The sequence below is a fragment of the Tachysurus vachellii genome, chromosome 4, assembly GCF_030014155.1.
Source record: "Tachysurus vachellii isolate PV-2020 chromosome 4, HZAU_Pvac_v1, whole genome shotgun sequence".
Classification (NCBI taxonomy): Eukaryota; Metazoa; Chordata; class Actinopteri; order Siluriformes; family Bagridae; genus Tachysurus; species Tachysurus vachellii.
Window position 1 is genome coordinate 408,798 of NC_083463.1, and position 23,453 is coordinate 432,250.

The 23,453-nt window shown below is 45.3% G+C and overlaps 1 pseudogene; it reads right to left on the bottom strand.

Annotated features, from left to right (window-relative positions):
• Positions 1-359: 359 nt before the first annotated feature.
• Positions 360-23,453, bottom strand: part of LOC132844118 (uncharacterized) — a 103,835-nt pseudogene continuing 80,741 nt past the window's right edge.

Genomic DNA, 23,453 nt, shown 5'->3' on the forward strand with positions numbered 1-23,453 from the left:
TCCTTGCGCAGATACTTCGTAGATACGTTGAAATACACATTAATACTATAGACACTCTATATGTATTAATCTTTCCAACATTTCCCCGTACGGGCCACCATGATGTAATTATATTGACGTACTTGTCCCTTAGCGACACGTGTTTTCGGATTGCGTAGGAAACCCTGCGCGTCCCCGCTAAGGAATGTGTCCTAATAGACACGGAGTCGTTTTGGAAACACAAGATCAACTATCAAAGTTGGTCTTACCTTGAACGCAGTGTCCTTCGAAGTCCCTTCGGTCTTCTAACAAAGGCTCCTCTCCAAGGTCTTCTACTTAATCTATTGTTTGAATCTTTAAGTGAAGGAGGATCCTCACAATTGGAGGCCTTATTTTTATTAAAAGTAGTGTAATACAGATAGGTGTGTGTAATGTATGTAAAATAAAAAGAAAAAGTTACAAATAAAATCTTCCTTCAAATAATCAAACAGTACTAGAATAAGTAGAAAGTATTAAGATGCAAAGATTATAACAAACCAAGAAACACTCTCCAAGTGTAAACTTGCGTTTGTTCCCTGATGCACCTAAAGTATAACATGCACTAAGGCTGTCTACAATAGGATGCACACACAATGTGATTCAAGGCGGGCTTTTATACTTTTTTACCGTGGCCAGTTTGATTGGCTTTGTGCCTTTTAGACGGGTACCATATTATTTCATAAACACCTCTCGGTTTCCCAAACATAACTCGCCAGCGACTCTGTGTGCGCTGCTAATGTCTATATATGGTCATACTTCCTGCAACTTCTCAGGCTGTGATTATATAGAACTGAAGCTTTCTCCCGACATAGAATTTGACAGCGAGCTATAAAACACTATATGTGCAGATTACTCCCCACGAATACACAGTAGGCGTCATTTCAACAGCAGGCCTTGAAACACTTTGCGTGCGGATACTCCCTAGTGATAATACACAGTAAGCTTTATAAGCGTTTACTACAAGAAAGTTTACAGTAAAATAAACAATATTAATCGAATCAACTCTATTACATGAGAATACATGATTATAATAAAAAGAAAAGCATTTCAGAATTTTCTTGAACATTCTGAAAATAAAACATCATAACACATAATGCATTATAATCTTCTTTTCTTTTGGAATATTCTTCCAGCTGTCTAGGTACAGTGTCTGATCCCTCGGTGTCTTCTTCTAAACACTCATATTCAAATCTTTCAACTCTTCTATCAATTCTTCAACCTTTTGTTTTTTTTTACATCAATCTTTCTTTGTTTATTCACCTTACGTTTCTCTTTTCTTTCCCTATTTCTTCTTTTCTTTGCACTATCTATGTCCACTCACCTCCAAAATACTTTTACGGCCTTTGCAAATACTTGCCTCGTCAAAGCCAACATCAAAGTTTGTTGCGACGAACTTTACAAATCTAGTTTAATAATTGCAGTATATATGGTTTAGATTGTTATACCACTAACTGTTAAAAGTACTGTTTGCTACTGGATTAATACTTTTTTAAGGTTTCTTGTGTTTTTAATTTTTCATCCAGTAATTGGCATTTTTGTATTTCTTTGCCAGAAACAAATAAATCTTAATAACTAAGCGAGTTGTTTACATTCTTTAGTTTTAAAGGTAGAAAAGAACACAGATATCGGATCGGTATCGGTATTGGGCGATACTGGCAAACACTTGTATCGGATCGGAAGAGAAAAAGTGGTATCGGTACATCCCTACTTTGGATTGTAAAATATGTTAAAGTGTGAAGTTGTAGCTGAGAGGATAAAAGGATGTGATCAGTCACAGTTATTGTTATGGATCTTCTACAACTGAATACAGTATGAATGATTCAGCTCCCAAACTGCTGGAAATGTGGGACGTGAGACCTGGTGAGTGTATTATTCTTAATGCTGAAAAACACAACAGGACAGAATTACAGACACATTTAAACACATTGCTTATGAACAACAGAATCATAAATACACACATTAGATGTGACATTTTACAGCACACAGTGAATATTAATCAATATCATACAGTAAAGAGACAGTAAGTCAGTAACTCACTGTAGTGTCTCCAGTTTACAGTGTGGATCCTTCAGTAGATCAGAGAGCAGCTTCACTCCTGATTTTCCTGGTTTATTATAGAACAGATCCAGTTCTCTCAGGTGTGATGAGGAGTTTGACCTCAGAGCTGAAGCCAGAGCAGCACAACCTTCATCTGTAATACTGGGATCACACATCCTGCAAGAAAGAAAACCTTCTCACACTTAACACACTCAGTTCCCTTTCGAGGGAACTCGACGCTGCGTCAGGGCTGACGCTATGGGAATGCTTCTTTGAGTAAGTTGTGTCTGAAGTTCTGTGTGCACACATGCCATTTAATGGAAAGGACACGAGACGAAGTGATTACGCGCCAGCAAGTCCATATAAGGGCATCTACGTCATGCTACTCCAGCTTTCTTTGTTTTCAGGAAGCGCTCTGTGTATGTGTGTCAATTGTCACTGTCTGTCAAGTGCAGGGAGAGAAAAAAAAATATATTTTAGGGACAGTTAGGCGAGGGACATAAAATATGTTACAGTCCAAGCATTTTAGGAAATGCATGCATCCGTGCCCCCGCTTTATTACGGGGGACAACACGCACTCTCTTTGTGTTGTTTGTTTGAGAGAGGAGCATGCACGGTCGAGGCATGCACGGAGCCGGCTGCGTGCACTGTGAGGGTTTCCCTCTGCGCACTCTCCGATCCCGCCTGGCTATATTTTCACAATCAGCTGCGCCTCGTGGTTCGGGTCCTGCGTTTGCCGAGGTGGCGCGGCGGCTCCAATCATGGGGTTCGCAGGTCGAGTTAGTGGAGGCGGAGCAAGAGATGGGTGTTCGCTCGGTTTCGGGAGCAATTTCTCCCGACCCGGAAGAGAGCATGCTGCTTTCCGCACCGGGCTCTGAGGAGCTCGATGCGGGCGGGGAGGGGCTTTCCCCCTCGGCAATGCCGACAAAAGAGAAAGAACAATCAGGTGACTGCCGTTTTTTCCTGACCTCCATGCTGAGGTGTTGAGGTCTTGGAGAAATCCACTTTCGGCACATGTTTTTTCTCCAGCCATGTCTAATTATTCAGCCATTATAGGGCTTGAAAGCCATGGCTATGGGGCAATGCCTAGGGTTGAAGAGACTCTCGCGGGCTCTCTCTCACCTACATCGCCCGCATGGAGGAAACCTGCATTCCATCCAAGCCTTGTAGGACCACTTCAGCCCTTGTGGGTAAAGCTTATACGGCAGCAGGCCAAGCAGGTGTGGCTCTGCACACCATGGCAGTCTTGCAGGCCTACCAGGCTGACCTGCTGGCAGAGCTTGACGGCGGTGAGGGGTTGGGACCTCAAGCGATATCTGAGCTCCGCTGAGCCACTGACCTTGTGCTCCGTGCCACGAAGCAGACGGCCTGCTCCATAGGCCGTTCAATGGCTGTGCTAGTTGCCACGGAGAGGCACCTGTGGCTCAATCTAACTGACCTAAAGGATAAGGATAAATCCTTTCCCCTGGATGCCCCGGTGTCACCTCAGGGTTTGTTCGGGAACGCAGTGATTACTGTCGTCGACAGACACCAGGAGGTGAAACGCCAGTCGGCAGCGTTCAGGGAGTTTCTCCCTCGGCACGGCGAGCAGCCTGGGCCATCATCCAGCCGCTCCCTGCCCCCTTCTAGTTCAGTCAGGGTAGTGAAAAAGGTAAGCATGGTGGCCCATGCCCCCCCGTCTAAGACTAGGGAGGCCGGTCAGCGTACCTGGGCCCAGACCCGTCAGGTGAGAGGGGACCTTAGGGCTGTCATTTCAGCCAGCCGAGTCACGAAGGAGTCCTGGTGCCTGAGGGCTGGGGTTCCTAGGAGCATCCTATTCAGGAACGCTCCCCCTACTGCCTGCCCCACTGTCTCCACCCTTTCAGGGGGCCGTAGGGTCTGTGCCTGTTCTTCTTCCTTGCACGGATCTCCCTGGGTTAGCACCTGCCAGTGCCCTGTTTCAGGGCACCCAGGAGGTCGGTGCAAGGTTGACACCACTGTCGGACAGCCAGGCAGCATGGGAACTTCTGCCTGGGTTGTCTCATTGGGTCCTGGCTACTGTGAGAAAAGGGTACAGGATCCAGTTTTCCTCCTGTCCTCCACGCTTCCAGGGTGTGTTGCCCACGATTGTGGGCGGGCACCAGGTGGTGTTCCTCCAAAAGGAACTCCTCTCGTTTCTGAGGAAAGGGGCCATAGAGCATTTCTCAAGTTCGCTTTCGGGGTCGAAGCGTACCAGTATTGTGTCCTCCCTTTTGGCCTAGCCCTTTCACCGCGCAAGTTCACGAAGTGATGGATGCTGCCCTGTCACCGTTGCATCTCCAGGGCTGAATTACCTGGACGACTGGCTCATTCTGGCCCAGTCAGAGGCTATGGCGGCCAGTCATTGAGATGCTGTGCTTGCCCACATGAGGTCTTTAGGCCTCAGGCTGAACCCAGGAAAGTGCTTTCTCCATCTCAGAGAACCACCTTTCTGGGAGTAGTTTGGGACTCCACCACGATGGAAGCACATTTGTTTCCCACTCGGGTGGCTTCCATCTTGTCAGCAGTGAAAGCTATTCGGCTAGGCCGAGGCCTCTCTGTCGCCGAGGCACAGAGGGTGCTCGGCCTCCTGTCAGCAGCAGCCAACGTTATCCCTTTGGGTCTGCTTCCATGAGGCCATTCCAGCTCTGGCTCAGGGGTGCGGGCTTTCATCCCCGCAGACATCCCCTCAGGGTTATAAGGGTTATGCACCATGGGATTTGTACCCTTCTTATGTGGAGGAGACCCCAGTTCCTGGCCTTGGGTCCGACTCTAGGGGTGTGTCACCGTTGCAGGACTCTTTTGACGGAAGCCTCGTTTTCGGGCTGGGGAGCGGCCTTGGATAGCCACCCGGGCCAGGGTCTATGGGAGGGCCCCTATCTCTTATCCTTATCCCTACATAAATTGCCTGGAGATGAGGGCTGTGTTTCTAGTGTTGAGACACTTTCTCCCACACCTCAGGGGCTGCCATGTCTTAGTATGGACAGACAGCACTGCAGTGGTGTCGTTTATATCAATCATCATGGCGGTCTGCGTTCGCGCCCCCTGTTCAGGTTGGCGCAGCAGATTCTGCAGAGACCAAGCTTCTTTTGCTCAGAGCGGTTTTCATCCCAGGGCGTGTAAATCAGGATGCAGACTTCCTGTCAAGGCAGGTGCTGAGGCCCGGGGAGTGGCGTCTACACCCCCACGTGGTGGAGCAAATTTGGCAGATTTTCGGCCGGGCTGAAGTGGATCTGTTCACCTCTGTGGAGTCGACCCACTGTCCGCTGTGGTTCTCCCTCTCTCATCCGGCCCCATTGGGACTGGATGCCTTGGTATGGATGTAGCAGAGGCTCCATCTGTATGCCTTTCCCCCAGTAGCTCTGCTCCCGCAAGTCCTAGCTAGAGTGCGCCACGAGCGAGTCAACCTTCTCCTGGTTGCCCCACGTTGGCCCTGTTGAGTTTGGTTCACGGACCTGATCTCCCTCCTGAATGGCACTCCATGGGAGATTCCCGTAAGGAGGGATCTCCTCTCTCAGGTGCAGGGGGCAATCCTACACCCCCGCCCCGAGGTGTGGAAGCTTTAGGTCTGGCCCCTGAGGGGGACCAGTTCCTAGAGGCAGGCCTCTCATCTGAGGTTGCAGAGACTCTGCTGAATGCTAGGGCTCCCTCCACTAGGAAGCTGTATGCTCTGAAGTGGAGGCTTTTTCGCCTCTGGTGCGATGAACACTGTCAGGATCCAGTCTACTGTCCAGTTGGTACAGTGCTGGAGTTCCTGCAGTCTCACTTTTCTCGGGGCCTGTCCCCATCTACTTTAAAGGTGTATGTGGCCGCCATCGCGGTGAACCATGAACCTGTTCTTGGGGCCTCCTTGGGTAGGCACCCTCTGGTGTCAGGCCTTCCTGTAGACCACGCCTTCCCTACTGGGACCTCTGTGTGGTCCTGGAGGGGCTGCTGGAAGCCCCCTTTGAGCCCATGGAGTCAGCCTCTGAGAAGTCTGAGAAGTGCCCAGGATAGCAGGTTGTCCAATCATCCTGCAGGCCTACTTCCCCCGCCCCATGAGTCGGCGGAACAGGAGAGGCTGCATTTGCTTTGCCCAGTAAGGGCCTTTTTGTCTGTTTTGAGGGCCGGAATAGAGGTAATCCGGTTTCCAAACAGCGCGTGGCGCACTGGGTAGTGGAGGCCATTACTCAGGCCTATGAGGTGCGTGCGTGGTCTTGCTTCGCTTCTAGGCATCAGGACCCAGTCTACTAGGGGTATTGCCTCATCCAGTGCCTTGGCCAGGGGTGTCCCTTTTGAAGATATTTGTGCTGCGGCAGGATGGTCCTCTCCGCACACCTTTATCAGGTTCTATGACTTGAACTTGGACCCCACTCCGGGGTCCCACGGCCTGCAGGGTTCGTAAGCTGGAGCAGCGTGACGTAGATGCCCTTATATGGACTTGTTGGCAGGTAATCACTTCGTCACATGTCCTTTCCGAGCCATTAAATGGCGTGTGTGCACACAGAGCTTCAGACACAACTTCCTCAAACAAGCATTCCCATAGCATCAGCCCTGACGCAGCATATCGTTCACTTCTCAGGGAACCAGGTTACATACGTAACCTGGTGTAGTTTTAGTATTGAAAACATGAACTACACAAAATCTTTATATACAGTACATTGACTCTCCATCTCACACACAACAATGAACAATATATCAGATCACTACAATTACAGTTACCACAGAGGAGAACTGGATGTTGTAGTGTTTATTAAAACTCTGTGTGTGTGTGTGTGTATATGTGTGGTGTGTGTGTGTGTGTGTGTGTGTGTGTGTGTGTGTACCTCAGTATCTCCAGTGTACAGTGTGGATTCTTCAGTCCATCAGAGAGCAGCTTCACTCCTGAATCCTGCAGTTTATTGTGTCTCAGGTTCAGTTCTCTCAGACTGGAGGTGTTTGAGCTGAGAACTGAGGACAGAACTCTACAGCTTTCCTCTGTCAGATTACAGTCACGCAGCCTGGAAGAGAAATGATGAAATGTTTGATTTATAGTGAAATGAGGTGTTTCCATCAGTGAGAAATAAAGTGTCTACCTGAACACAATGAGCTCGGATACAGGTTAGAAATCTGGGTGTAATAGTCGACTCTGAACTCAGCTTTGTTCCTCACATCAATAATATCTCTAAAGTCACATTTTATCATTTGAGGAACACTGAAAGAATTTGTCCATTTTAATGTAAAGAAGATACAGAAAAACTTTTTCTACATTCAATCATTCCAAGTAGATTAGATTAATGTAACGCTCTCTTTTATGTATTTCATAAAAAAAAACCTTTATACATTACAGTTAGTAACCAAATCACTCCTATTGTACAGGAACTGTACTGGTTACCTGTGACATCCACAATCATTTTAATATCATCTCAAATATTTATTTATCATCAACAAATGCTGACTTCCTTAAGGTGAATTTTAATAAGAAGAAGCTTCAGTCAAACTGCTTTTAGTGTCGCTGCTCCCAGGATGTGGATCTCACTCTCAGTGTTTATCCATCAGTCACCTTCACTAAAGACATTTACAAAGCAGCTTAAACACAGTGTGTATGTGTGTGTGTAAATATCAGAACACTGATCTCAAACACAGCCATAATCCAGCTAAAGTTGAAGATGTAACAGAAATGTCAGTGTGTTTGTGTCACACACACAAATCAGAGGACAGGACACAACATCAGCACATTTACAGGAGCAGGGACGTCTTTCTGCACTCCACAATTTCTCAGCTACAATTTATTATAAGACCATTAGGTCATGTACATAACACACACATGTGAGAGCGAGCAGCCTACAAACACTACACTCTGATCTGTGTTCAAGTTTCTACAACCAACACTGCAGATACAGTGCATTTTATTACAGAAAAGAAAGAATTATACAGCTGTACACTACCAGTTAATAACATGACAATACTAGTCGTACTTTACACTCAGTTATATGTTGGATTTCACAGAGACGCTAAAACAGTTGGTGTGTGTTGGTCTCTGTGCTCGTACAGGTACAAATCTGTCACCTCCAAACCTCTGATTTTACACACACACTGGTTCAGGTGTTTGGTGTGGACCTGAGTACAGGTGGTGTGTTCACATACGTCCAAACACATCCAAACTAAAGAGAAAGATTACATTTTTTACTTTATAAACGATTCTTGATCATGATTTGTATTTTTTATAAAATATAGATGTGGAAAAATCTCTCATCTATCATAAACAATGTAAATAAAGGATATTAGAAAGAACATTGTACTGTTTACTACAGATGTCACTGTTACTATTTCAACACAACTTAGTGAATCCTTCTTTCTTCACAGAGTAAATGGGATCATGTCTTTCATGCCTCCACAACTGAGAAGTGAAAGTGGGGTTTTCTTCTCAAATCTGAGCTCCTTCCCTGTTTACAGAGTGACGTCACATCAGCACGACTGCACACAGCATCAGAAATAAACAAAGTCAAACTTCTTACCTTTAAATGAGTGACACTGTATATACACAAGTATTACCTTTAGATGGATCAACATACAGACATTCGTTTGTTAAATCTAAAACACTGACTATACACATAGCAGGAAATCTAACCCACCTTGTAGGTAAAAATCTAACATAACTCTACTGTGTGTTACACTAAAGGATTTGTGTAGGTGGGCTTCAGGTGGCTATAAGTGACATGGTAGAATGTAGTGTACCAATGTGTAATATTTTATCAGTACATAATGATGAACAGAGAACAAAACCAGTCTGTTACAACGTTGTACAACAAAAATATAGATTCTCTACAGCTGCTTATAAATACAAACACAGTCCACAGCTTAAAATCTCCAAAATCCACAGAAAGTTTCTAAAGAACGAAACCTGATATCTCAACAGTAACGGTGATAAACCTGACCGACCGTCATGTGCAACTGTCTTTGTGTTCACCGCCTGTTTTTACCACATCCACCATCTTCTGATGCACTGAACTAGACAAAAAACTGTGTCTATAATTCAACCGCAACAGATTAACAACAATCACCATCCAAGAACAAGAATGTGATCGGTCATTAACAGTTTGGTGTCTTTGTCGAGCTCCAAGTAGAACAAAACAGGACTTTTTAATAACAGCGGTCACGACACCACACTCACCTGTGACAGATTATTACACTTGATAAGCAAAGAAAAAAGAACCCCATCAAAATGAAAGTCTTCATATAAAAGTCACATTTAAACTCCATCCTCTACAAACAGGTCAGTGTTAGAGAAAGACAATCTTCATCACACATCTGAGTTAGCTGCCTAGCTTGTTTCTAACATAATAAGAAGATAAAGCTGAACATTTTCCCACTTTGTCTATCCAATGTGTTGAGGTCCAAAATGATGATTGATGTTTTATTTACCACGAGCTCAGTCCTTGGTAAAGTTTAGCAGTAGTGCAGACTGAAGGAGACTTTTGTTTTTCCTTCGTATTGGGTTAAATTTTTAAAAAGCATTTATGTTTTATTTTTATTAGAAAGAACAATTGAGTGAAAAAGCCATGACAGAGTGAATCTCCCCACAACACTGTGTCACACACAACAACAGATGAGGAACTTGAACATAAAGATATACTTGAAGGACATTACAGTGTTTTAATATTTACTTTTTATATTTTCTATCCATATTGATCCCATTTTGTCAGTCTGATGTTTTTCTCATCTGTGAGAGTTTTGTTAAATGTCACTTTCAAAATAAACAGAAAAGAAAAAGTCTTTCACTGGTGTTTAGTTCAGAAATGTCTTTAGTTCTTAAATGCATGCAGTTATTTTGTAGAGATATTTTTTCATAAATTTTAGAGAACACTTAATTTTTCATGAATAAAAATACTCATATGATGTTATAAGATTTTGTCCATGTGGCCCAGCCCTCAGTTCAGATATAACATGTTAGTGTAAAAAGTGAAACAATCTTCTGTAAAAGTACCAGAGGTTTGTTTAAAGATGATTAGAGGAACTATTAACTAACATTAATCCAAACAGTGCAGTTCAGTGTTAAATTAAAATAATAAACCATGCAGTAATACATTTATAAATAAAAATACTCACTCAGCTTTTCTGGAGGCTTTGACCACTGGCAGCAGCCTCAGAAGACATTCATGTGATGGATCATATTTCCTCAAATCAAACACATCCAGCTCCTGATCTGAGTTCAGTAACACAAACACCAGAGCTGACCACTGAGCAGGAGAGAGTCTGGTTCCTCTGAGAGGACTGTAACCTCCTCTGTTCAGGTAAGTTTGTACTTCCTGCACTAGAGAATGATCATTCATTTCATTCAGACAGTGGAACAGATTGATGGATTTCTCTGGAGATAGATTCTCCCTGATCTTCTCCTTGATGTACTTCACTGTTTCCTGTTTGCTGTGAGATCTGCTTCCTGTCTGTGGCATTAAGTCTCGTAAAAGAGTTTGATTGGTCTCCATTGAGAGACCCAGAAGGAAGCGGAGAAACAGGTCCAGGTGTCCATTCTCACTCTGTAAGGCCTTGTCCACTGAACTCCTGAGGAGATCAGACATGTTTAGATTTCTGAAGAAATTGAAAAGTCCAGTCCTTTGTCTCACAAGCACATTTGTATTTCTTAAAATAAAGCAGAAAAATACATATAAAGCAGCCAGAAACTCCTGAACACTCAGATGTACGAAGCTGAAACCTTCCCCAGGTGAAGCCCGAACTCCTCTCTGAAGATCTGCGTACACACTCCTGAGTACACTGACACTTCTCTGACATCAATGCCACACTCTCTCAGGTCTTCCTCATAGAAGATCAGGTTTCCTTTCTCCAGCTGGTGGAAAGCCAGTTTTCCCAGTGCCATGATACTCTCTCTGGTCTGCTGAGGATCAGGGTCACATTTCTGATGGTACTTTTCTTCCTTGTGTTGGATCCGAAAGATCAGGAAGTGTGTGAACATTTGAGTCAGAGTCTTGGGGATCTCTCCACTCTCTGTCTCACCCAACATTCTCTCTAAAACAGTGGCTGAGATCCAGCAGAAGACTGGGATGTGGCACATGATGTAGAGGCTTCTTGAAGACTTCAGGTGAGTGATGATTTTATCGGCCAGGCTCTGATCACTGATCCTCTTCCTGAAGTGCTCCTCTTTCTGAGTATCACTGAAGCCTCGTACCTCTGTTACCTGGTCTACACACTCAGGAGGGATCTGATTGGCTGCTCCTGGTCGAGAGGTTATCCAGAGGAGAGTAGAGGGAAGCAGATTCCTCTTGATGAGGTTCGTCAGCAGCACATCCATTGAGGCTGACTCTGCCACATCACACAATATCTTATTCTTCTGGAAATTTAGAGGAAGTCGACACTCATCCAGACCATCAAAGATCAACACCACTTTGTAGGAGTCACAGTCTATTGATTCTAGTTTTCTTATTTCTGGGAAAAAGTGATGAAGAAGATTCATCAGACTGAGATTTTGATGCTTCATAAGATTCAGCTCTCTAAAGGGAAGTGGAAACATGAAGAAGACGTCCTGATTTGCTTTTCCTTCAGCCCAGTCCAGAATGAACTTCTGCACAGAGACTGTTTTTCCAATTCCAGCAGCTCCTTTAGTCAGCACAGTTCTGATGGACTTGTCTTTAAAGATCTCATTACATTTGATGGGTTTCTCCTGTGTTGCTGGTCTCCTGGATGCTGCCTCAATCTGTCTCATCTCATGTTCATTATTGATGTCTCCACTCCAACCCTCTGTGATGTAGAGCTCAGTGTAGATCTCATTCAGAAGTGCTGGGCTTCCATGCTGTGAGATTCCTTCTTGAATTGTTTTAAACTTCTCTCTCAGCTTGGACTTCAACTTTGGCTGATACACAGAGGCAAGTTCTAATAAACAAAGTAATATCTAGTTTAGTAATAATAAATACTTATAATGCAAATATAACTATAGTTCAAACACTGCTATTAATTCCTGACTGATGTACTAAATATTAATGAAGCTGGACCATGAATAGATACAACATTCATTCATTCATTCATTCATTCATTCATTTTCTACGCTTATCCGAACTTCTAGGGTCACGGGGAGCCTGTGCCTATATCAGGTGTCATCGGGCATCAAGGCAGGAACACACTGGACGGAGTGCAAACCCATCGCAGGGCACACACACTCTCATTCACTCACGCACTCACACACTGTGGACCCCCCCACCCTCCCCCAGATATAACATGATATTAAAATTAAATTTAAAACTAAAAGTGTTCATATCTAAAACTATTTCCTCTCTCTAGCTGATGGAATAAAGTCATGACTCAGAGCTCTTACTGTTGTGCAGTGTGTTAGCAAGATCTGTGTGGTTCATGTTCTTCAGGACGTGCAGTGTGATCTTCAGCGCTCCCTCTCTGACACTGTGCAGATCCTCCTCATCCTCAACCTCCCTCTCAGTGCATGCTGGGTAATCTGGACTCAGAAGCTTCCTAAACCTCTTCAGCTCATTCTTAATCAGAGTGATGACTTTGTGTTCCAGCTCCTGGTTAGAAACACACAGGAAAAGATCTAAATATTATCATGTTACACAGTGAGAGGGGCTTTTATTTTATCAAAAGAAGAAAAGTCCATTTTAATTATCACATTTAAAACTCATACAACTGATTACCCTTAATGCTGCTGCACATCAAGACATTACAAGGGATCACAACACACACATTACACACTTTAAAAACAACACACACACCTTGAATATAGAGTCCAGCTGATTTCTGCTGATGTTTGATTTTTGTGGTCTGTGAACAAACAAAACACATCATGTAATATGGACTATATGTATTCATAGCTGCACAAATCACACACTAATAAATACAGACACAGATATTTAACACTATCCTCTTAACACAATACACTGATTTCAGGATTTACTAACTGACACCAAGATGTTTAGAAACAAATGTTTGAATAAATGAATAAAATCTTTATATTGTCATTAATGTCCCAGGTGTAAATATTCTTCTGTAGCACCACAGACCCTCCAGCTCAGGGACTGCAGACTGAACTGAACTATTAAAGCACTTTTCCTCACTGCCAGTCAGAGAGCTGCAGCACTGCACAGTTTAGTGTTTTACTGCTTCAACACCTGATAAAGCTCATGAAGGGTTTCATAATGAGATGAGTGAGTTTGATCAGGTGGAACACTGCTGTAAAACACCTCACTATACTGACCTCTCATCAGTAGAACTGTCTCTGGCTCTGAAGTGTAATGGAAGTCCCATTGACGCGTCACTCTTCGTGGACACACAGCTGGGTTCTGGTGAGTCTGATCTCTTTCCTTCCATCATTCTAGAATTACAACAGAAATATCAGCAATAATTAATACTCTGCTGTCTCAGCACTGTTAAACAATGTGTTCATCATTAAACACCAATACTCCCATCTTTTTAATTCAGATCCAGTCTGTACACTTATTCAAACAGGAGACAGGCCTCATAAGTCAGGAATTACACTGATATCAGGAGTCCCAATCACAGCTAAATGACTCAGCTGGGTCTTAAAGCCTGTAGAGTTTACTGACACAAAGTTATGCTCCTCTTATGCTCCACAGACCTTTTTACTCTTCTCTCAGTGAATGATTTGTCTAAACTGTTCTTAGATCAGATCAGTGATATATTCACTGCTATTAAACTCCTTAAAGCAAAGTTGAGCTCCTGTGTTAACTAGTGAGTATTTAGAGATACAGATGTGTTCCCATGAGACGGTGTGTATTTATTGCTGGTGAATGTAAAAATAAGTCACCTCTCGTCTTTCAAGTCCTGTTTTCCAGACACACTCATGTTGGAGGTCATGTCTCCTTCTCCAGATTACAGCAGGACACACATTTACTTCACTCCAACATCGGTGTGTTAAATTAAACCCTGAATCAGCACAGAGTTCACTTACAGGAAATAATCACGCTATCAAGTTATAAAACAACCTGTGTACATTAAAGCTTCAGTACAAACCCACAAAACTCTTCTGCATCTAGTGTCACTTCAGTGTGTCTATATATTAGAGCTTTAGATACTCACTGTGTTTTTACTCCTGAAATCTTTTAGTTTTCACTCCACACAAAATGGAGCTGCTGACTTTCACTCTTACTGACACTGGTCTAACTGTTTTGTCTGGTTTACGCACTGATTTCGCACACCTGTCCCTCATTACACACGACTATATAAACACCGCACTCACTCCACTCCAGCGTCCGTTAGTGTTTTCTGTGCACAGTGTGTTTGCGCTGCCTACCTGTTTCATTAAACTCTGTTTTGCTGGTGCTTCGGCTTCCGCCTCCATCACTATCATAACAGAATAACGGACCTAAAGACGAAAGAAAGGACAGGATCCACTGGGCTCTTACCTCGCCATGGATCAACAACCCAGCACGGCTTCCAATTCAGTTTGGGACCTCATCGCCGCGTTCCGAGAAGCTTTCCCTTCCTCCGCTGCTCGACAAAACCCTCCACCGCTTCCACCGGCAGCCCCATGGCGCTCCTGGCTGCCTTTTCCGGAGAAGCTTCCGAATGCTGCGGTTTCCAGCTCCAGGTGAATCTGTATATTGAGATGCAACCACAACGATTCCCCACTGAACGATCCAAGGTAGCGTTCTTCATTTCCCTCCTCTCCGGGAGAGCGCTGGCTTGGGCACAGTCGCTGTGGGATGCTGCTAGCTCGGCTACACAATCTTATGCTGGGTTCACCGCGCACTTTCTGGAAGTGTTTTGTGCCTCACCATGGCCGCTGTGCGAACCACAGCATTACAGCCTCCGTTTCCGCACTCTGGCGGCATCTTGTGGCTGGAACGAGTCAGCGCTGCTCAGCATTTATTGGCTAGGATTGAGAGAGATCAAGCAGGCCATGGCAGTGCATGAGGACACAGTGGGGTTGGAGAGTGTCATCCAGAAATCCTTCGGGTTCTCTCAGCGCCTGGCAGCCTGCCATCCCGCCCCAACTCCTACTCAACTGGAAGCTCTGCAAGGCACAACGGCAGCCCCGGACGTCGAACCGATGCAGCTGGGCTCCCAGAGACTGTCCCGGAGAGAAAGAAACCGCTGCCTGGCCACTGGGAGGTGCCTATACTGCGGATCACAGGGACACTCCGTCACTCGGTGCCCCACACGCCCTGTTCGTGCTGCGGTGAGTACTGTTGAGTTCCCAACAGACATCTCACCCCTATCCAAGCTCACCGTGTCTCTTCTAACCCCCGCTCTATCTATCTCTGTGCATGCTCGTCGGGGAACTTCATCTCCCAGGCCTGCCTCGACCGCTTACGCCTCCCCCGAGAAAGGGGTTCCCAGGACTTGGAGGTAAAAACCATCCAGGGACGCCTGCTGGGAAAGGGGTGGGTGAAGTACTGCATGCCGGTAGTGACGCTCCAAGTGGGGCTATTCCATTGAGAGGAGGTCCGGTTCCTGGTCCTGGAGAGTTCCACCATCAGCGTGATCCTGGGGAGACCATGGTTACAGAAGCAAGCGCCGAGGTGCTCCTGTGATCCCTGTGACGTCCTGGAGTGGAGTCCCCACTGTAAGGAGCACTGTCTCTCCCAACTTCTGACGTGGGTCCAGGGGGCTGTGATCGGTGCCACCCGGGAGGAGGAGGCTACGACCACAACTCAGGCGAACATTCCCGAGGAGTACCAGGCCTTCGAGGACGTGTTCAGTGCCCAGGCCACCAACCGTCTCCCCCCTCATCGACCCTGGGACTGCTGCATTGACCTGCTCCCCGGTGCTAAGCTACCCAACAGCCGTGTGTGCCCGCTATCTGCTCCTGAACACAGAGCAATGGAGGAATACGTCCAGCAGGCTCTCCGTCAGGGTTTTATCATGCACTTGTCCTCCCCAGCAGTGTCCAGCTTCTTCTTCGTGGGAAAGAAGGATGGAGGTCTTCGCCCCTGTATTGACTGCCGGCAGCTGAACTCCCAGATCGCTCCTCTTCCGTACCCCCTCCCACTCGTGCCCGCTGCTCTGGAGGACCTGAGGGAGGCAAGGGTTTTTACCAAGCTCGGTCTCCGGAGCACTTACAACTTGGTACGCATAAGGAAGGGAGACGAGTGGAAAACTGCCTTCATCACACCCTTGGGGCACTATGAATCCCGGGTCATGCCGTATGGCTTCTCCATCTCTCCAGCCGTCTTCCAGGGGTTCATGAATGGGGTACTTCTGCCCTACCTCCAGAGGTTCGTCATGGTCTACATGGACGACATCCTGATCTACTCACGGGATCGGGAGGAACACCTGAGACACGTGCGTGCCGTCCTGGAGGTACTTCGTTCACACTGGCTCTACCTGGACCTCTCGAAGTGCGAGTTCCATACTATCCCCTTCCTGGGCTACATCATCAGTGCGGAGGGGATCTTGATGGATGAACGGAAGGTAAAGGTGGTGAGGGAGTGGCCCGTTCCTGAGTCGATCAAGGAGCTCCAGCGTTTCCTGGGTTTCGCGAATTTCTATCGCCGGTTCATCCAGGGCTACAGCTGGATAACCGCCCCCTCACCTCACTCCTCAGGGGTAAAGCACAAACCCTGACGTGGACCAGGGAGGCTCAAGATTCCTTCCATGAGCTTCGCCGACGCTTATGTGGCGCCCCAGTTCTTCGTCACCCAGACCCCTGGGAGCCTTTCGTGGTCGAGGTCGACACGTCTTCTACCGGAGTGGGGGCCACTCTTTCCCAGCGATCGGTAACCCCTGCTCAGCTCCACCCGTGTGCCTTCTTCTCCCACAAGCTCTCCGCAGCCAAACAAAACTACGACATCGGCAACCGCGAACTTCTGGCCATCAAGCACGCTGGGCCCTCTTTTTCACCAGGTTCCGGTTCCACATCACCTATCGGGCCGGTACACTCAACAGCAAGGCCGATGCCCTATCCTGGATGTATGGGCCGGACGAACCCAGTGACCCAGAACCCATCCTTCCCCCTACGCTCATCCTGGGGCCAATCATTTGGGAGATCGACCGTAAGATTCGCACGGCATCGCTCCACGAGGCCACGCCTGCGGGGTGCCTGGAAGGACGTGTCTTCATCCCGACCTCCTGCCAATGCGGTCTCATCAGATCAGTCCACGAGGGACCTGACACGGGCCACCGAAACTTTGGAACTTTGGACTCCCCGAGGAGATCATCTCGGACAGGGGTCCTCAGTTCACGTCTCGGGTCTGAAGAGCATTCTTCAAACTCCTGGGGGTGTTGGTGAATCTAATGTCAGGATACCACCCGCAGTCCAACGGCCAGGCTGAGCGAAAGATCCAGGAACTGAGCCATTATTTGAGGACCTACTGTGGCCAGGATCAAGGGGAGTGGTGTTGGTTTCTGCCGTGGGCCAAGTATGCGCAGAATTCACTCCGCCAGGACACTACAGGGCTCACCCCTTTCAAGTGCGTGCTGGGGTTCCAACCGCCCCTGTTCCCTTGGTTGGATGAGCCTAGCAACGTGCCTGCAGTCGACTCCTGGTTTCAGGAGAGTAGTAGGGTTTGGGAGTCTGCACACACCCAGCTGCGTCGAGCCCTCTGCAACACCCGCTCACACGCCGATGCACAGTGGCTGGACTCTCCGCGCTTCCGTCCCAGGGACCTGGTGTGGCTATCTACCAAGGACCTGAAGCTGAAGCTGCCCTGCCGCAAGTTGAGCCCTCGGTTCATTGGGCCCTTCAAAATCACCGACCAGGTCAAGGACATGTCCTACCGACTAGAACTGCCGCTGAGGTACCGCATTCACCCTACATTCCATGTGTCCTTGCTCAAACCTTGTGCCTCTCCTGTCTCTCACCCCCCAGGTGGCCACGCGGCGCCCGCACAGCCGGAAGTCTTGGACCAGCCCGGTGTCTATGCGGTGAGGGAGGTTCTGGATTCCAGGCGGCACGGGGGTCGCCTCGAGTACCTGGTGGACTGGGAGGGGTATATAAACACCGCACTCGCTCCACTCCAGCGTCCTTTAGTGTTTTCTTGCAAAGTGTGTTTGCTCTGCCTACCTGTTTCATTAAACTCTGTTTTGCTGGTGCTTCGGCTTCCGCCTCCATCACTGTCGCCTAACACTGGGAAACATCATCATTGATGATGTTTCCCAGTGTTAGGGTTAGGGTTAAATAAAAGACTGAAATCTTTTATTTTTCACTCCACACAAAGCTGCTGACTTTCACTTCCAGCTGACTTTTCACTTGACTGGAGCTGCTGACTTTCACTTCCATTACAGTTTATACTGCAGAGGGGGGAAGGGCAGAGACACACAACAACAACACACACACACACACAGGCATCAGAAGCAAATAAAAAGTGGGTGGGTCCAATATTATTGGACTTAAAAAGTGGGTGAGTCCTGTGACTCCAGACACTCCAGTGTGTGTGTGTAACACTTCCCAGTGTGCAGAGAAGAATTCACACAGGGGGTTGCACATTTAAAAAGGTTTTATTCTGGTTATCATAAACTATAACACACCATCACTCATGAGGGAATCACACGAGATCGCAGTGCCATAAACACTCCATGTAACACTGCCACCACCTGCTGGCATACCAGAATTTTAACAGAATATTTAACCTCAAATTTATACTCTTTTAAAGTCACATATTATTGAAGTGCAGTATTCAGTTATTGCGTTACATGTGTGGTCAGTCTGTCAGGGAATCAGGCCATCAGACATCAGGAGTGTGTACAAGTGGTACAACTTCACGCTATACTATACTCACAGAACACATCAACATCACTCTCTGTACGAACTGATACAGAGTCTGAGTGACATTAATACAGAAACATATACAGAGTGCAGCAAGACGAGAAATATTTAGTTTATTGTCAAATCTGAGATTGTCTGAAGACTCTATTTGTTGTGGTTAATACATAAAGATTCAGTTGTTTTTGATTGTCACATACACAGTAAGTCAAGTCAAGAAGCTTTTATTGTCATTTACACCATATCATCGCTGTCGGGCGATATGGTGTAATACCTCGTATACGGGCGATACCTCGTATGTCCAAATTTTGTCAATTTCATATTTTTTCACATATCGATGCTATTGGTCAGTCCCCACGTGGGTCTGTTATTTTTACGAGTTATTAACCAATCTAAAGTCTTGAAAATAGCTTGAGCGCAAATCTCATAACTCCATTTGACACTTCAACTGTCCACTTCTTCCTCACTCCGCGGGAGAGCTTCGCGGCATATTTCTCCTCAAGAAGAGTTGCAACGAATCAACACGTCTCCTGAGGTAAATGTCTTCAAAACACTGGGCTCAAAGAAAAAAAATCCGCCTGACAGCGACGAGATATATGTGACACAGTACACAGTGACTTGAGACAATGTTCCTCCAGGACCAGGGAGCTACATAGAACATCACAGAGATAAGGACTGAAGTAAGTTAGTCCTAGAGACATAAAGTGTATCTATACAACCTGGGTCCTGTTTCAGAAAGCAGGTTAAGTGAAAACTCTGAGTATGTTAAACCTGAAATAAGGGAAACTCTGGGTTTTCTGTTTCAGAAAGGGAGGTTAAGTTAATACAACAGATACAGATATACTGTTTGTTTTTTGATTATCATAAACAGCTATAAAAATGATATAAAATAAAAATGTAAAAATGATATAAAATAAATATCTCTAAAATAAATGATTTTAGAGATATTTCTATAAATCACTGACTGTTTAAAATATTTACCAAAAGGGCATTTGTTTGGAAAAGGGAAAAAGGTACAAAGATTTTTACATTTTTAAAATATAAGTATTTTCATAAAATTAGTTTTTACATTTTTTTCTGAATGACTCACAAATTACAATGTCATAAAACATTTATTTTATTGACCCTTTCCAACCGTTTACCATTCACCATTTGTTTCAACGTTGTATCATACAGTACAAGTTAAAAAAGATATTTACAGCATTTTAAAAAGGAGGAAAACGTAATCGCTTCTTAATCACTCAAACAAAATGATGACCTTGCTGAGGGACATTGCTGTGATGTGTTGGACATGGTAGAAGCCGATTCTTGAACAGGTGAATAGTTGTAATCAAGTGTCGACAGTTGGTGGTTTAAGTAAGCGGAGTCCTCCGTTATATCTACTGGACGAGTGCGTTTTTTGAATTTTTTATAAATGAATATATTACGAGTGTAGGGGCATCTGTATTCGGCCTGATCGTAATGAAACAGGCGTATTGTTTACATGTATTTGACTGCATGTAGCACTGCGCAGACAAATCAATCTATGACATCAAAGTTCCACGAGAGCCATTCAAAAGCTTACAGTATCACTCGCGAGTTACATTGATCTCATGTGTCAATTGATCTGCGCCACGCAGGTTGCAGTCAGCCTACATGAAGCCTAGCCTACATACAGCCTACATGAAACACGACTGCCCTCTACAGGCTTTGTATTTCCTGTGCCGAACATTTCACCCCCTTCGATAGACTGCCGCAGAATGCCGGAAGTCCTCGCGGCACTCTTCTCTACGAGACGCGCATTTATAAGGCCACATCTGTATATAGAGCTTACTATTGATACAGTAGGATGCCCCTTCTGGTAAGTGCACGCTCACTGATGGTGATGTTGAACTTGAAGGAGTCACTTTGGACACACCATTGAAGTCCCAAGGCTCGTTCCATGGCCAATTGATCTTTGCTCAAGTCCAAGTCCTTTACCTCTTTAGTGCTGTCTTCTTGTGGAACAGCACCAAGGACCGCTCTACTGTTACTTATCCACTTTGACAAATAGAAGCCTCCTCTATGACAGACTTCAGTTATGTTTCAAATTAGTTCCATTGCTTTTAGTTTTGTTGGCATCGACTTCAAACAATCGTCTACATAAACGTGCTCCATGATCGTGTTTATTACCTCAGGAGGGAAGTTGCTTGTATTATCCTGTGCAGTCTTTCTGAGAGCAAAGTTGGCTATGCTTGTTGAAGAGACTGCACCAAACAAATGAACAGTCATGCGATATTCTACTGGAGCATCATCCACATTTCCTTGAGGCCACCATAAGAAGCGCAGGAAGTCTGTGTCACTTTCAGTCACCTTGACTTGGTGGAACATGGCCTGTATGCCCGCCATCAGCGCTACTGGTTCTTCTCGGAAACGTGTCAGTACTCCAATCAAGGTGTTTGTCAAATTTGGGCCTTGGAGTAATTCAGAGTTAAGGAATGTCCCCTGAAAGGTTGCACCACAATCAAACACTACTCTAATGGTCTTCTTTTTTGGGTGATATACCCCATGATGAGGGATATACCAAACTTTTCCATCAGTCCTATTCAGTTGTGCAGAGGGAACCTTTTCAGCATAGCCCTTGTGAATGACATCACTGAGGAACTCTGTATACTCCCTTTGATAGTTCGGGTCTCTTTTGAACTTCCTTTTCAGATTCAACAGGCGCTGTTCTGCAACAATGCGGTTGTTGGGCATTTTGATATTATCTGCTTTAAAAGTTAAGTTAATGCAGTAGTGACCCTCTTTCATTTTTACAGATTCATTGACAATGTTCAGAAATTTCTTGTCATTCACAGACATTTCACTTTTTTCTTCATAGGCTCTCTCACTGAAGTCTGTGTTGTATTGACTCACCAGCAGTTATTGCAGGTTGACCAAGGAGATCCTGTTTGCAGTCACTGTGGCCATTTCCATACCTTTGCTGCTACCTCCCAATTGACCATTGATTACCCAACCTAGCAACGTTCTTACAGAATAAGGTCCATCTTCTTGTGAGTTTATTACCTGCCAAGGTCCCATAACATTTGATGCATTCATTCCTATGAGCAAGTCAATGTCACAGTCTATGTGAGGTAACTGAACTTCACTAAGGTAAGGCCATTGCTTTACATCTTCTTGTGTTGGGATGTTCTCTTTTGTTACAGTCATAAATTTCTGTGTGTAGACATCAGGTAAAGGAATTAATGTCTTGCCATTAAGTTCACTGACTTCTAAACCTGATACTAACACACTTTTTATGGGTTTCTCCTGTGCCATTGTTCTCAGCAGTACGGTAGTTTGTTTCCGCTCTAGACACAACTTCTGCGCCAGCCTCTCCGTGCAGAATGTTGCTGAACTGCCAGGATCATAATTTTGTTGCCTTTAACAGACTTAACTTCACAGGAAAGATTTAACAGTGCACATTTACTGTTTCCGGCCCCTGTATGTCCACATGCATTTGATGACACTTTGCTGATGTGTTTCTGTGACTGCTCTGCTGACTTTGAGGCATGACCTTTAGTCTCAAAGTTGATGTGAAGCAAATTGGGATGTGTTTGATTGCAGATGTTACATGTAAGACGGTCCTTGCAGTCTCTAGCTTGCCCTCTAGTAAATTGCTCAAGGTAAAACAACCTATCTTGTCCACTGTCTGTTTTCATCTCAATGTTGTGTTCAAAAGATATCATAAATGATCTAAACTGTAAAATGTCCCCATCAAATATGATAACACCTTTAGGTGGCAATAATGACAATTGCTGCTGTTTGAGAAGCATAGATGTAATTTCATTTTGTCTGTTTAAGACAGCAATGAGACTATTTGAAAGTACACTGTCCTTTAATGGTCTGCGCTGCACAAGCTCCTGTTCTGATAACCTAGGATCTGCTCTGTCTGCATGTGCTTGAACAAAAATGTCTTCCGACAGCTGCCTATATTCTGTACTGAGTTCCACTCTGTCGGATTGATCATGGGATTTCACAACTACCCTAGCACCCTCTCTAGCTATACCTTCTGCCTGCAGAGAGTGTGATAGTCGATACAATGGCATAGTTGATACAGTTGATCCTGGAGAAATGTTGTCTCGTTTCACTATGTACTGCAACAGCTATATATGGTTGAAATGACAATAAAAGCTTCTTGACTCTTGACTTGACATTTTACAGCACACTGTGAATATTACTCAATATCATACAGTAAAGAGACAGTAAGTCAGTAACTCACATTAGTGTCTCCAGTTTACAGTGTGGATCCTTCAGTAGATCAGAGAGCAGCTTCACTCCTGATTTTCCTGGTTTATTACAGTTCAGATCCAGTTCTCTCAGGTGTGATGAGGAGTTTGACCTCAGAGCTGAAGCCAGAGCAGCACAACCTTCATCTGTAATACTGCAGTAACGCATCCTACAAGAAAGAAAACCTTCTCACACTTAACACACTCAGTTTTAGTAGTGAAAACATGAACTACACAAAATATTTATGTACAGTACATTTACTCTCCATCTCACACACACACAACAATGACAATATATCAGATCGCTACAATTACAGTTACCACAGAGGAGAACTGGATGTTGTAGTGTTTATTAAAACTCTGTGTGTATGTGTGTGTGTGTGTGTGTGTGTGTGTGTGTACCTCAGTATCTCCAGTGTACAGTGTGGATTCTTCAGTCCATTAGAGAGCAGCTTCACTCCTGAATCCTGCAGTTTATTGTGACTCAGGTCCAGTTCTCTTAGACTGGAGGAGTTTGATCTGAGAACTGAGGA